Source organism: Theropithecus gelada, chromosome X (genome assembly GCF_003255815.1).
Source record: "Theropithecus gelada isolate Dixy chromosome X, Tgel_1.0, whole genome shotgun sequence".
Lineage (NCBI taxonomy): Eukaryota > Metazoa > Chordata > Mammalia > Primates > Cercopithecidae > Theropithecus > Theropithecus gelada.
In genome coordinates this window covers 10584949-10597072 of record NC_037689.1, presented here as the reverse complement: position 1 = coordinate 10597072, position 12124 = coordinate 10584949, and the positions used below count along the sequence as shown (strand labels likewise).

General features: G+C 47.3%; 1 long non-coding RNA gene across 1 annotated transcript; it reads right to left on the bottom strand.

Moving 5' to 3' along the window:
* Positions 1-9802: 9802 nt before the first annotated feature.
* LOC112614976 lies at positions 9803-12123 on the bottom strand. The gene is made up of 2 exons (XR_003117240.1): positions 12003-12123; positions 9803-10335 (listed from the first exon to the last, which is right to left on the bottom strand). It is a non-coding gene; the product is annotated as an uncharacterized LOC112614976 (long non-coding RNA).
* Position 12124: the final 1 nt, after the last annotated feature.

Sequence of the window (12124 nt, the reverse complement as noted above, 5' to 3'; positions counted from 1 at the left end):
TTGCTCTGATTGGCTGGTCTAGTCATGAGTCCACTCCTAAAGATATAGGTGGGAGCAGGGAGGTGGAGGAGTTAGCCCCACAAGAACAACATGCACTGGAGTGAGGTGAGGAGGAAGGGGGTTGCCAAAAGAAAATGAAGGTCGAGCCGGGTGCGGTGGCTCACGCCTGTAATCCCAGCACTCTGGGAGGCTGAGGCGGGTGAATCACGAGGTCAGGAGTTCAAGACCAGCCTGGCCAACATGGTGAAACCCTGTCCCTACTAAAAATACAGAATCAGCCAGGCGTGGTGGCACGCGCCTGTAATCCCAGCTACATGGGAGACTGAGGCAGGAGAATCACCTGAACACCGGAGACAGAGGTTGTGGTGAGCCGAGATCGTGCCACTGCACTCCAGCCTGGGTGACAGAGTGAGACTTCATCTCAAAAAAGAAAAAAAGAAAATGGAGGTCAGACATGATGGTTCACATGTGTAATCTGAGAACATTGGGAGGCTGAGGCAGGAGGATCACTTGAGGCCAGGAGTTCAAAATCAGCCTAAACAACATAGTGAAACCCCGTCTCTACAAAAAATACAAAAACTAGCTTGGTGTGGTGGTGCATGCCTGTAGTCCTAGCTACTTGGGAGGCTGATCTCTTGAGCCCAGGAGTGAGAGGCTGCAGTGAGTCATGATCACACCACTGCACTCCAACCTGGGTGACAGAACGAGACCCTATCTCAAAAAAAAAAAGAAAGAAAGAAGGTGGTCTTTCATAGAAGAGGAAAGAGGTGCTGAGTTGGCAAAAGGAATGCATGCCCAATACAGTAGGCCACCACTGAATCCTTAAGTAAAACCACTGGCAGCCTTAGTCCCTCTCTGCCTACCACTTTCAGGTGCTCAGCTTTATGCTGTAAAGTTACCCCATCACTCCTAAACTCAGAAATTCTGCCTCCCATGACAGATTAAAAGGCAATTTATACTAAAATGTCAACGACTACCAGAAGCAGCAGAGTCTGCCTGAAGAAGGCAAAGCCTCGCTGGATGTGACTTAATCTTCTAGTGAGATTCAGGGCCGTGTGGCAAAAGGATGGGGAGATGTCAGGGAGTGTGCCAAGTACTCAATGGACCAGGCAGCTCAAAGGCAGCCCCAGAAGGAGACAGCAGCCTCCTTCCCATGTTCTGTCTCCATTCAGAGCAGATGGCCCTCCCAGGCGCATCTGAGCTCCCGGCTCTTCTGCTCCCCTCCTCTGAGGGACCTGTCTGTCTAGCTATCAGCCTGTCAGTTCAGCTCTGCTGCAAAGCTGTTGTGTAGGTGTATATTCATCGAGCGTCTGTTCCTAACACTGATTTCTTGGCAGAGGGAAGTCAGTTCATCCAACCATAAAGGATGAGTTCTGTGTGAGAGGGTCAGAGAGGAGGATCGGGAAGCAGACGGAGCAGGTTAGAACATTAGAATTGTCATGGACCCGCTCTTTCTTGTAGATACCCACAGTTCATCTACTCAACCACTCACTTAGCCTTGCACCCATTCATCCACCCGTGATTCACCCACTTACCCACCTATTCATTCATCTGTTTATCTAGCCAGCCATGCGCACACCCACGTAACTGATCACTGCTGTGGCTCCAGCTTTGTGCCATGCATTGAGAGCATGGAGATGAGTCATACCCCCTCCTGCTCTTTCAGCCCTCCCAGTCCAACTGGAGAGACATCCACAGGCAAATCTCACTGCATGATTCTGTGATCAATGCTGTGGTTACCCCAGGGAGCATCTGATTATGACCCTGACATTTTAGCCAAGTGCTGACAGATCTGTTGGTGTTGCCAGGAAAGAGGAAGAGGAAGGACATTCCTGGAAGTGGTAACGGCGTAGGTAAACCCTGGGAGGTGTAAGAGAGAATGAGTGTGGTTGAAGCACAGGGTGGATGAAGGGCTGAGACAGAAGTTGGCACTTGGGCCAGGCACAGTGGCTCATTCATGCCTGTAATCCCAGCACTTTGGGAGGCTGGGGCAGGCGGATCTCCTGAGGTCAGGAGTTCAAGACCAGCCTGGCCAACATGGTGAAACCCTATCTCTACAAAAAATACAAAAATTAGCCAGGCATGGTGGCGGGCACCTGTAATCCTAGCTACTCGGAAGGCTGAGACAGGAGAATCACTTGAACCTGGGAGGTGGAGGTTGCAGTGAGCCAAGATCATGCTGCTGTACTCCAGCCTAGGCAACAAAGTGAGACTGTCTCAAAAATAATAATAATAAAATAAAAGAAGTTGGCACTTGGAAGATGAGCAGGGGCTTTAATTTCTAGCCCCGGGGTGCCAGGGATGGCTTTTGAGCAAAAGAGCCAGCACCCAGAGAGTGTAGTCAGAGGCCTGGAGTAGCTGGCATGGGGTAGCCAGCCCACTCTTGCTCCAGGCCCCAAAGAGACACATGTGCCAACCCCCAGCCTGCAATTCAAAGAAAGAAAAAGACCTCAGGAAGAACACCATTTACAGAAACTGTCCCTGAGATGGATGGACAGATGGACAGTGGGATGCTGAGATGTCTGCTGGGTGTACAGATCCAAGCATAAATTCTGGTCCACACCGCACGCTTTTGGAACACATACCAGGGAAACAACGTGGTCAGGGGAATCAGGCATGTGCACCCCAATTTACCTGGCTCTGAAGCGCTTGAAGGGCTTGCAGGATGCATGGCCACGTTGCTGAGGGAAGAGGACCAGAAGGTCAAAGCCACTTCCAGTCGGGACTCTAAGAATTTCCTCAAGGGGCCCGGGCGCAGTGGCTCACGCCTGTAATCCCCACATTTTGGGAGGCCAAGGCAGGTGGATTACTTGAGGTCAGGAGTTCAAGACCAGCCTGGTCAACATGGTGAAACCCCGTCTCTACAAAAATACAAAAATTCATCATGCTTGGTGGCGGGTGCCTTTAATCCCAGCTGCTTGGCAGGAGGCAGGAGAATTGCTTGAACCTGGGAGACAAAAGTTGCAGTCAGCTGAGATTGTGTGCCACTGCACTCCAGCCTGGGCGACGGAGCAAAACTCTGTCTCAAAACAAAAAAGAATTTCTTCAAGGGCAGCAGCTTCTGAATTTTCCTGAGTGTAGCTGAATTTTTATGCTAAGAAACCATCCCAAGGCCTCTGCCAGGAGCACTGGGTGCGGTTAGCTCTGTCAAATGATGTTGTCCTTCACAGGGAGTAAGAGCCAGGAGGACAATTGAGGATGTGTCCTAAGAAAGACACCCCAGGCAGGGGAGATGGGGCTCAGTAGTGAACCAATCCCTCTGCCCAGGACTGCCAACCTTCCAGGTGTCAGACTTGGTCAGGAAAAGTCCTCAGCCTTGATAGCTTGGTGTGAGAGTAGTGCAGTCAGATCTTAGGGTGCCAGAGGAAATCGGGTCAGGGGATGATATATGCCAGGAGGCCCTGGGGTGCCAGGAGCTGTGGGGAGACCTCAGCTGGCTCTAGAAGGAAGAAGGGCAGCAGTTTGCAGGTAAGGTAGGGTAGAAAACCAAGAGCGGCCAGGCACGGTGGCTCATGCCTATAATCCCAGCACTTTGGGAGGCTGAGACGGGTGAATCACCTGAGGTCAGGAGTTTGAGACCAGCCTGACCAACATGGAGGAAGCCCCCGTCTCTACTAAAAATACAAAATTAGCCGGGCGTGGTGGTGCATGCCTGTAATCCCAGCTATTTGGGAGGCTGAGGCAGGAGAATCGCTTGGACCTGGGAGGCAGAGGTTGCAGTGAGCCGAGATCGTGCCATTACACTCCAGCCTGGGAAACGAGCGAAACTCCGAGGAAGAAAGAAAAGAAAAGAAAAGAAAAAGAAAGAGAGAGAAAGAAAGAGAGAGAGAAAGGAAAGAAAACCAAGGACAACAGGGCTGCAGGATGAGGAGCACCCCCCCAAAACCCAAAAGTCCTATGGCGGCCCCATTTCAAGCACTCTCCAGGCAGGGAGAGGCCAGCACCCAACCCTTCGTCACCCCTGCTATTCACTGGTTGACAGAGTCCTGTAGTCAACGCTTGCCAGACATTGTCTAGATGCTGAGCCTAGTGCAGGTGCTGGAGGTCGCAGACAGCACAGAGATGCAGCACTGCCTAGTGGGGAGACAGACACTTCTGTGTGATAAGGTTTATGGAGACGGGTCTGCCCAGGGTGTGGGAATCCCAGAAGCAAGAGGTAGGAAGGGTCTCCCCGACCTGGGAAGTGATATCAAACTGGATCTTTTTCTGCTTTATTTTATTTTAGAGACAGAGTCTTTCTCTGTCACTCAGGTTGGAGTGCAGTGGCACAATCACAGCTCACTGCTGCTTGGAACTCCTAGGCTCAAGGAATCCTCCCGCTAGAGCCTCCCAAGTAGCTGGGACTACAGGTGCATGCCACTGTGCCTGGTTAATTTTTTTCTTTTTTTCTGAGACAGTCTCACTCTGTTGCCCAGACTACTGGAGTACAGTGGTGCAGTTTCGGCTCACTGCAACTTCCGCCTCCCAGATGCAAGCGATTCTCATGCCTCAGCCTCCCCAGTAGCTGGGATTACAGGCTCGTGCCATCACACCTGGCCATTTTTTTTATTTTTGGTAGAGATGGGGTTTCACCATCTTGGCCAGGCTGGTCTTGAATTCCTGACCTCAAGTGATCTGCCCACCTTGGCCTCCCAAAGTGCTGGGATTACAGGCATGAGCCACCTGGCCTGGCCGGAACTCCATACTGTTTTCCACAGCTGTTGTACCATTTTACATCCCCACTGATAGTAATTTCCCCTATCCTTGTTAATTTTATTTATTTTTAAGGTATTTGAAACAAGATGGGTTCAAAAGTCAGAACTAGGCCAAAAAGTCTACTCAGAGAAATGTCACTGTAACTTCTCCGTTCTATCCCTCTCATCCATTCCCTCTAGGAAACCAATCTCAATAGTTTCTGCTTTATCCTTCCAATGTTTCTTTTTGTAAAGATAAACAAATGCATGTATGTTTTCTTATATCATCTTGTTTCTTACATGAATGCTTGCATCCTGTATTTACTTTTTTGCACTTTGCTTTTTCCACTTAACAGCATGTCCTGGCCGGGCGCAGTGGCTCACGCCTGTAATCCCAGCACTTTGAGAGGCTGAGACGGGTGGATCACCTGAGGTCAGGAGCTCAAGACCAGCCTGACCAACATGATGAAACCCCGTCTCTACTAAAAATACAAAAATTAGCTGGACGTTGTGGTGGGCGCCTGTAATCCCAGTTACTCAGGAGGCTGAGGCAGGAGAAACGCTTGAATCCAGGAGGCGGAGGTTGCAGTGAATTGAAATCGCATCATTGCACTCCAGCCTGGGCAACAAGAGCAAGACTCCATCAAAAACCAAAAACAAACAAACAAACAAAAACGGTATGTCCTGTCTGGGTGCAGTGGCTCACGCTTGTAATTCCAGCACTTTGGGAGGCTGAGGCAGGAGGATCACCTGAGGTCAGTAGTTCAAGACCAGCCTGGCCAACATGGAGAAACCCCATCTGTACCGAAAATACAAAAATTAGCCCAGCGTGGTGGCGTGCACCTGTAGTCCCAGCTACTTGGGAGGCCAGGAAAATCACTTGAGCCCGGGCAGTGGAGGTTGCAGTGAGCTGAGATCATGCCAGTGCACCCAGCCTAGGCAACAGGGCAAGACTCTGTTTCAAACAAACAAACAAACAAAAAACAGTATGTCCTGGAAATCATTCCTCCTCAGTTCATAGATATCTTCCTCAATCATTTTACAGTTGCTTAGGACTCCATTGTGTGACTGCACCACAGTTTATTCAGCCACTGCCTATGTATAGGAAGTGATATTGTTTTCAATATTTTGCAATTATAAACCATGCCACAATAAATAACCTTGTGCATTTGTATTTTCACTGTTTGGGGGAGTATCTTCAGGGTAAATTGCTGGAAGTGGGAGTGCTGGTGCAGAAGAAAAACATGCATTTTTGTTAGATGTCAAATTCCCCCTCATCGGGGTTGTAAAAACGACTTTTTAAAAAGCACAAATAAGAAAAGCTGATCTTTGCAAAAGAAACCAGTCTTTCTTGCTGACATCTAATAGTCTGTGTTGGTTTTAAGACTGAGGGATTTAATTTCACAAAGACTGCTTTTTACAGAGTGATTTAATTTCACCATTGTCACAGGCTCTGCTGCCTACACCACACACACACACACACGACCTCACATTGCCATAGGAGCTGCTTATCCCATCTGAGCCTCAGTTGAAGTTTCTGTAAAATGGGCGGCACCTGTCTGGCTACAAGTGGTTTTAGAGACTAAACATTTGATTCCCTGTGAGATTCCAGATTTCCCAGAAAATCTGATGAAAGCTGAGAGCCTGCTCCCTAGGAACATGCTGAGAAAGACAAGCAGCCCCTGACATCCCAGAGCTGGCTTGCTACCCACGGCTAGGCCTTAGTGCCCTCCTGTCAACATGGACAATTTCACAAAACATCAGTATCAGACAAGGCCACTCTGATTGTGATGGATCGAGACAAAAACAAGATCAGTATGTCATCAGTATGTCACCACAGAAATGACTAAATATCCCCTGACTTGGCTATATAATGCACTTTTTTTTTTTTTTTTTGGCCAATAACAACTTTAGCCTCCACTTTAGTTAGTCTGTCCTCCTTCTAGATAAAATTTATTGTGATATCCAATCATAGAATTAGCCCCACTTCCTATCCAGAGCAAAGCCCTGCTTCCTTAAACCACCCCCCAAATCACTGAACACAAGCCCCAATCCTATAATAAGTTCTAACTCCCTTTTACTGAGATGCCCCATGGTTCCCCACAGTGTACACCCTCCCTTGTTGCAATGGACAATAAACCCAACTTGTTCAACCACCCATGTGTTCCTGGGGGGTTTTGGCTGGAGGATTTTGACAGCACCTAGAGTTCGCTGCAAGCTCAAGGACTCTTTGGAACTCCATCTCTGCATGCCCCTAGTCCACAGACTCCTAATTAAGTGGCCTTGAGTCTAGAGCATCAGTAATACCATTAAACAGATGGAGAAACCGAAGTCTAGACAGATTGACTTCTTCAAAGTCCCATCATAAGCTAGCAGCTGGATAGGAACTGGAAACTGTGGCTGCTGGTCCCAAGGTGAGGTATGTCCAGCAGACATAGAACCCGTCCCCAAGCTCACCTCGGCTACAACAGTGTTCTCCCTGCACAGGCCACAGAACTACCTGGCAAGATACGCACATGCTCATCTCTGAAGGATGGCCTCATTCTCTCCCTGCCCTGCCATTCTCTCTGTAGAATGGGGCAGTGAGATCCCAGGCTGAGGTGAGGGATAAAGGAACCCCCACACCGGGGCTACCGTCAAGAAGGCTCATGCACTGAGGTCTCAGCTTAAAGGAGCCTCATCTTCCCTGTCCAGCTGCTGTGTCCTGGAGTGTGCACCCTCACAGACCCTGTCACCAGGAGCACCTCATTCCCATCTCTCAATTTCCCTCTGCATTTGCCCAGGTCAGGAGAGCGACCTGGAACCCCCCTCCCTTCCTTTCTTGACCTTGAGCTCTCATAATTTTTCTTCGAGATCTAGTGTGGGGCCAGGCATGGTGGCTCACACTTGTAATCCCAGCACTCTGTGATATGGCAGGATGGCTTGAGGCCAGGAGTTCAGGAACAGGCTGGGCAACATAGCAAGACCCCATCTCTAGAAAAGAATTTTCTTTTTTTGAGACTGAGTCTTGCTCTGTTGCCCAGGCTGGAATGCAGTGGTGATCTCAGCTCACTGCAATCTTTGCCTCCTGGATTCAAGTAATTCTTCTACCTCAGCCTCCTGAGTAGCTGGGATTACAAGGCACCCACCACCACACTTGGCTAATTTTTTTGTATTTTTAGTAGAGATGGGGTTTCACCATGTTGGCCAGGCTGGTCTCAAACCCCTGACCTCAGGTCATCCACCCACCTCAGCCTCCCAAAGTGCTGGGATTACAGGCATGAGCCACCGCGCCCGGCCAGAAAAGAATTTTTAAAAATCCCAGCTACTCAGGAAGCTGAGGCAGGAGGATCACTTGAGCCCAGGAGTTGTAGGCTGCAGTGAGTTATGATTGAGCCACTGCCCTCCAGCCTGGGCAACACAGTGAGACCCTAACAATCAATCAGTCAATCAACAAAATAAGAATCTGGCCGGGCACAGTGGCTCATGCCTGTAATCCCAGCACTTTGGGAGGCTGAGGCGGGCGGATCACCTCAGGTCAGGAGTTCGAGACCAGCCTGGCCAACATGGTGAAACCCGTCTCTACTAAAAATACAAAAATTAGCCAGGTGTGGTGGTGGGTGCCTATAATCCCAGCTACTCGGGAGGCTCAGGCAGGAGAATCCATTGAACCCAGGAGGGGGAGGTTGCAGTGAGCGGAGATTGCGCCACTGCGCTCCAGCCTAGGTGACAGAACAAGACTCCGTTTCAATAAATAAATAAATAAATAAATAAAATAACATAAAATAAGAATCTTACAAGTCCCAGAGAGAGAGAGAGAGAGAGATAAAGCTTTTCCTCACAGTAAAATCCCAGGTATATATGTAAAAGAAAAATCATTATTTGGCCACCATCAGAGTAGTTATTGCTTCAGGCAAGAACCACCAATGGATTTGCCCAGGTCAGGAGAGCGACCTGGAACGCCCCTCCCTTCCTTTCTTGACCTTGAGCTCTCATAATTTTTCTTCGAGATCTAGTGTGACCCTAACAATCAATCTAGTGAGTAAAAGTTTGATTTTTAAAAAATTGCAGAGTTACAAAGTATCTCCCGACAAGCTACTTATTAATTACAGAAGGGGATCATGCCTGTAATCCCAGCACTTTGGGAGGCCAATGCAGGAGGATTGCTTAAGCCCAGGAATCCAAGACCAGCCTGGGCAACATAGCGAGACTGTTTCCACAAAAAATTTAAAAATTAGCCGGACATGATGACTCACACCTGTAGTCCTTGAAGATTACATGAGCCCAGGAGTTCGAAGATGCAGTGAGCCATGATTGTATCAATGCCCTCAAGCTTGGGTGATAGGGCAAGACCCTGTCTCAAAAAAAAAAAAAAAAAGAATTACAAAGGGAAAAATAGTAAATTTATACTGGTGAAAACTGGAAGACCACTTTAACCAAAAAATCAATGCTAACAATTTCGAGACTAACTGAACCCTCCTGCCTCCTGATAACGCTGAGAACACAGCGTCACTTCTGTGGAATTCCTGTCAAAAATGCAGATTTCAAATCTAATCATGAGGAGACATCAGATAAAACCAAATTGAAGGACATTCTTCCAAAGAACTGGTCTGTGCTCTCCCAAAACATCAAGATCATGAAAGTTAAGTGAAGATGGAGACATTGTTCCACATTGGAGGAGACTAAAAAAACCTGATAACAGAATGTATTTCGTGACCCTATGATTCCCTTTTCTTATACAAGGACACTATTGACATGCCCACCAGGGTGGCTAGAACCAAAAAGTCAGATAACAAGTATTTGTGAGGATGTGGAGCAATGGAAACCTCATACTATGCTGGTAGCAATGCTTAAAAAAAAAAAAAAAAAAAAGTCCTTGCTCTTAGGAAATTCATACCGAAGTATTTAGTTAAAAGGGTGTCATATCTGCAACCACTAACAAATAATTCAGAAAAATCACTGTGTATCATTCAGAAAAATTTTATATATATACACATATATATGTGTATATATATATATAAATTACATCTGTACATATATGGAGAGAAAAAAACCAGAAGGACAGAGACAGAGAGAGAGTAAATATGTTATCATTATAAGGCTTGGCATTCTTATCAGTCCCATAAGTGAAAAATAGTATATCATTGTTGTTAATTTGCATCTCTTTAATTATGGAGAGCTCATTTAAAACACCCCAGAATCCACAACCCAGAACGACCACAGACATTTGTTGAGTGTCCACCCTCTACTAAGCTCCAGTGATAAAAATATGAAGCACAACATCTGGTAGATGTAAAATGGTATTATATCTCACTGTTGTTTTAATTTTACATTTCCCTGAGAAGTAAAGAGATTGGGTTATCTTTTCATATATTATACATATTGACCATCTCTCAAGTTTCTTCTGCTGTGAATTACCTATTTGTACCCAATGTCTATTGCCAAGTGTATTGTTTGGCCTCTTCTGACTGATTTGTAGATGTTCATTATATATCCTAACATCTAGATCCTACTTCTTTGTGACACACGTCAAAAGCCTAGATGGAAACAATCAAGTCCGCGAAGCCCAGGAGCACATGTGGTAAGAATCTTCCAGTTTTAAATGCCAGGTCTTGCATTTGAGGGAAGTATTTCTGGTAGGTGCTGTGGGTCATTGTTGACTCAACTTGAGTGGGTTTGACAACTGAGAAAAAAATTAAAATGAAATTTAATTCATAAAATGTACGTCCTGTATTCTGCTGTTAAGGAAAAGAATTGATATTTGTGTATCTGGTGTAAGCTATTATTCCTTATACATACATATTCTTACCGTATTAAATATTTTTTGTTTGTAATACATGAATACTAATTTATGAGCTAGAACTCCACTTAACTTCATGTTGAATAGAGAGAAAACATACATTTCTCTTCAATTACCATTGGTGTTTCCCAGCAAAAAACTGCCAACCCCACTCTTTTGTTTAACTGAAAAGGACACTGGAGACGGGTGAGTGAACATGACTTGCCCAGCTCCATACAGGCCATTGTTAATCTGATTAAATTCTGTTTCAGTTGGCTGCCCAGGTCAGGGTGGAGTCCAGCTTGACCTGGGCTTCCTTCTCCCTTCCATGTCACAGCTGAGCATGCAGTGCAGTAAGTGCCCAGTAAGTGCTCTTTTGGAAAAATAGGCCCTTCATCAGCCTAGGTACAAAGTGGAATGCCTAGAAATTGCAGCAGTAGGGTAGGTAGAAGGTGGGTGCTACATAAATCTTTAGTGTTGGTGCAGATAGAGATGCAGATGGGGCCAGTGTAAGTGCTTTCTTCTTTATTTATTTGTTTGTTTAGAGAAGGAATTTCGCTCTTGTTTGTTTATTTTGGAGAAGGAGTTTTGCTCTTGTCGCCCAGGCTGGAGTGCAATGGCATGATCTCAGCTCACTGCAACCTCCACCTCCTGGGTTTAAGCGGTTCTTCTGCCTCAGCCTCCAGAGTAGCTGGGATTACAGGTGCCTGCCACCACGCCCAGCTAATTTTTTTGTATTTTTAGTAGAGACAGTGTTTCGCCATATTGGCCAGCCTGGTCTCGAACTCATGACCTCAGGTGATCCATCCACCTCGGCCTCCCAAAGTGCTGGGTTACAGGCGTGAGCCACCACGCCCAGTCTTTATTTATTTATTTATTTTGAGACGGAGTTTCGCTCTTGTAGCCCACAATGGTGCGATCTCAGCTCACTGCAACCTCCGCCTCCCGATTCTCCTGCCTTAGCCTCCCGAGTAGCTGGGATTACAAGCGTGCGCCACTACGCCAGGCTAATTTTTGTATTTTTAGTAGCGACGGGGTTTCACCATGTTGGCCAGGCTGGTCTCGAACTCCTGACCTCAAGCTATCCTCCTACCCTTGGCCTCCCAAAGTGCTGGGATTATAGGAGTGAGCCACCAAGCCTGGCCCTTAAGAGCTTTATAAATGCCCCCCCTTTTAAGTGCTCCATACTAGCCTCCCTCTAGTTCACAGAGAACATTTACTAGTCGCTGGGGTCACCTTCGAAGCAAAGAGTCTGCTGGGGAATTAAGCATGCAAATCACTTCTCAACGACGACAGGCCAAGTACTCACAGCTCGTCCCCAGGGGAAGCACAGGAGCCTAATTTGTGTTCCTAGGTGACACAGTCATTACTTATAAATGTTCCTGGCCGGTCCCAGGAGGTGGGGAGGGTTGGGAGTTACTTCGGTTCTTTCAAAGGTTGGAGAAGGAGAGATCTCGGTTTGTTTTCCCATCTGTGAAACAGGGACACCACGGTATTTAGAGGACTTGCGCGGGTGACTATTTCGGGGTGCAACGGCTTCCCTCCTCCCACCCCCATCCTTCCCTTCTCACTTCCAAGGCTTGGAAATTTGGAGATTCGGAAGTTTGTTCTTGGATGGCCAGAAATCCTCCAGATGCAAACGGTCTGGGGCTGGAACCACCACAGGCCGGAAAGGTGCGGGCGTGAACGTCCT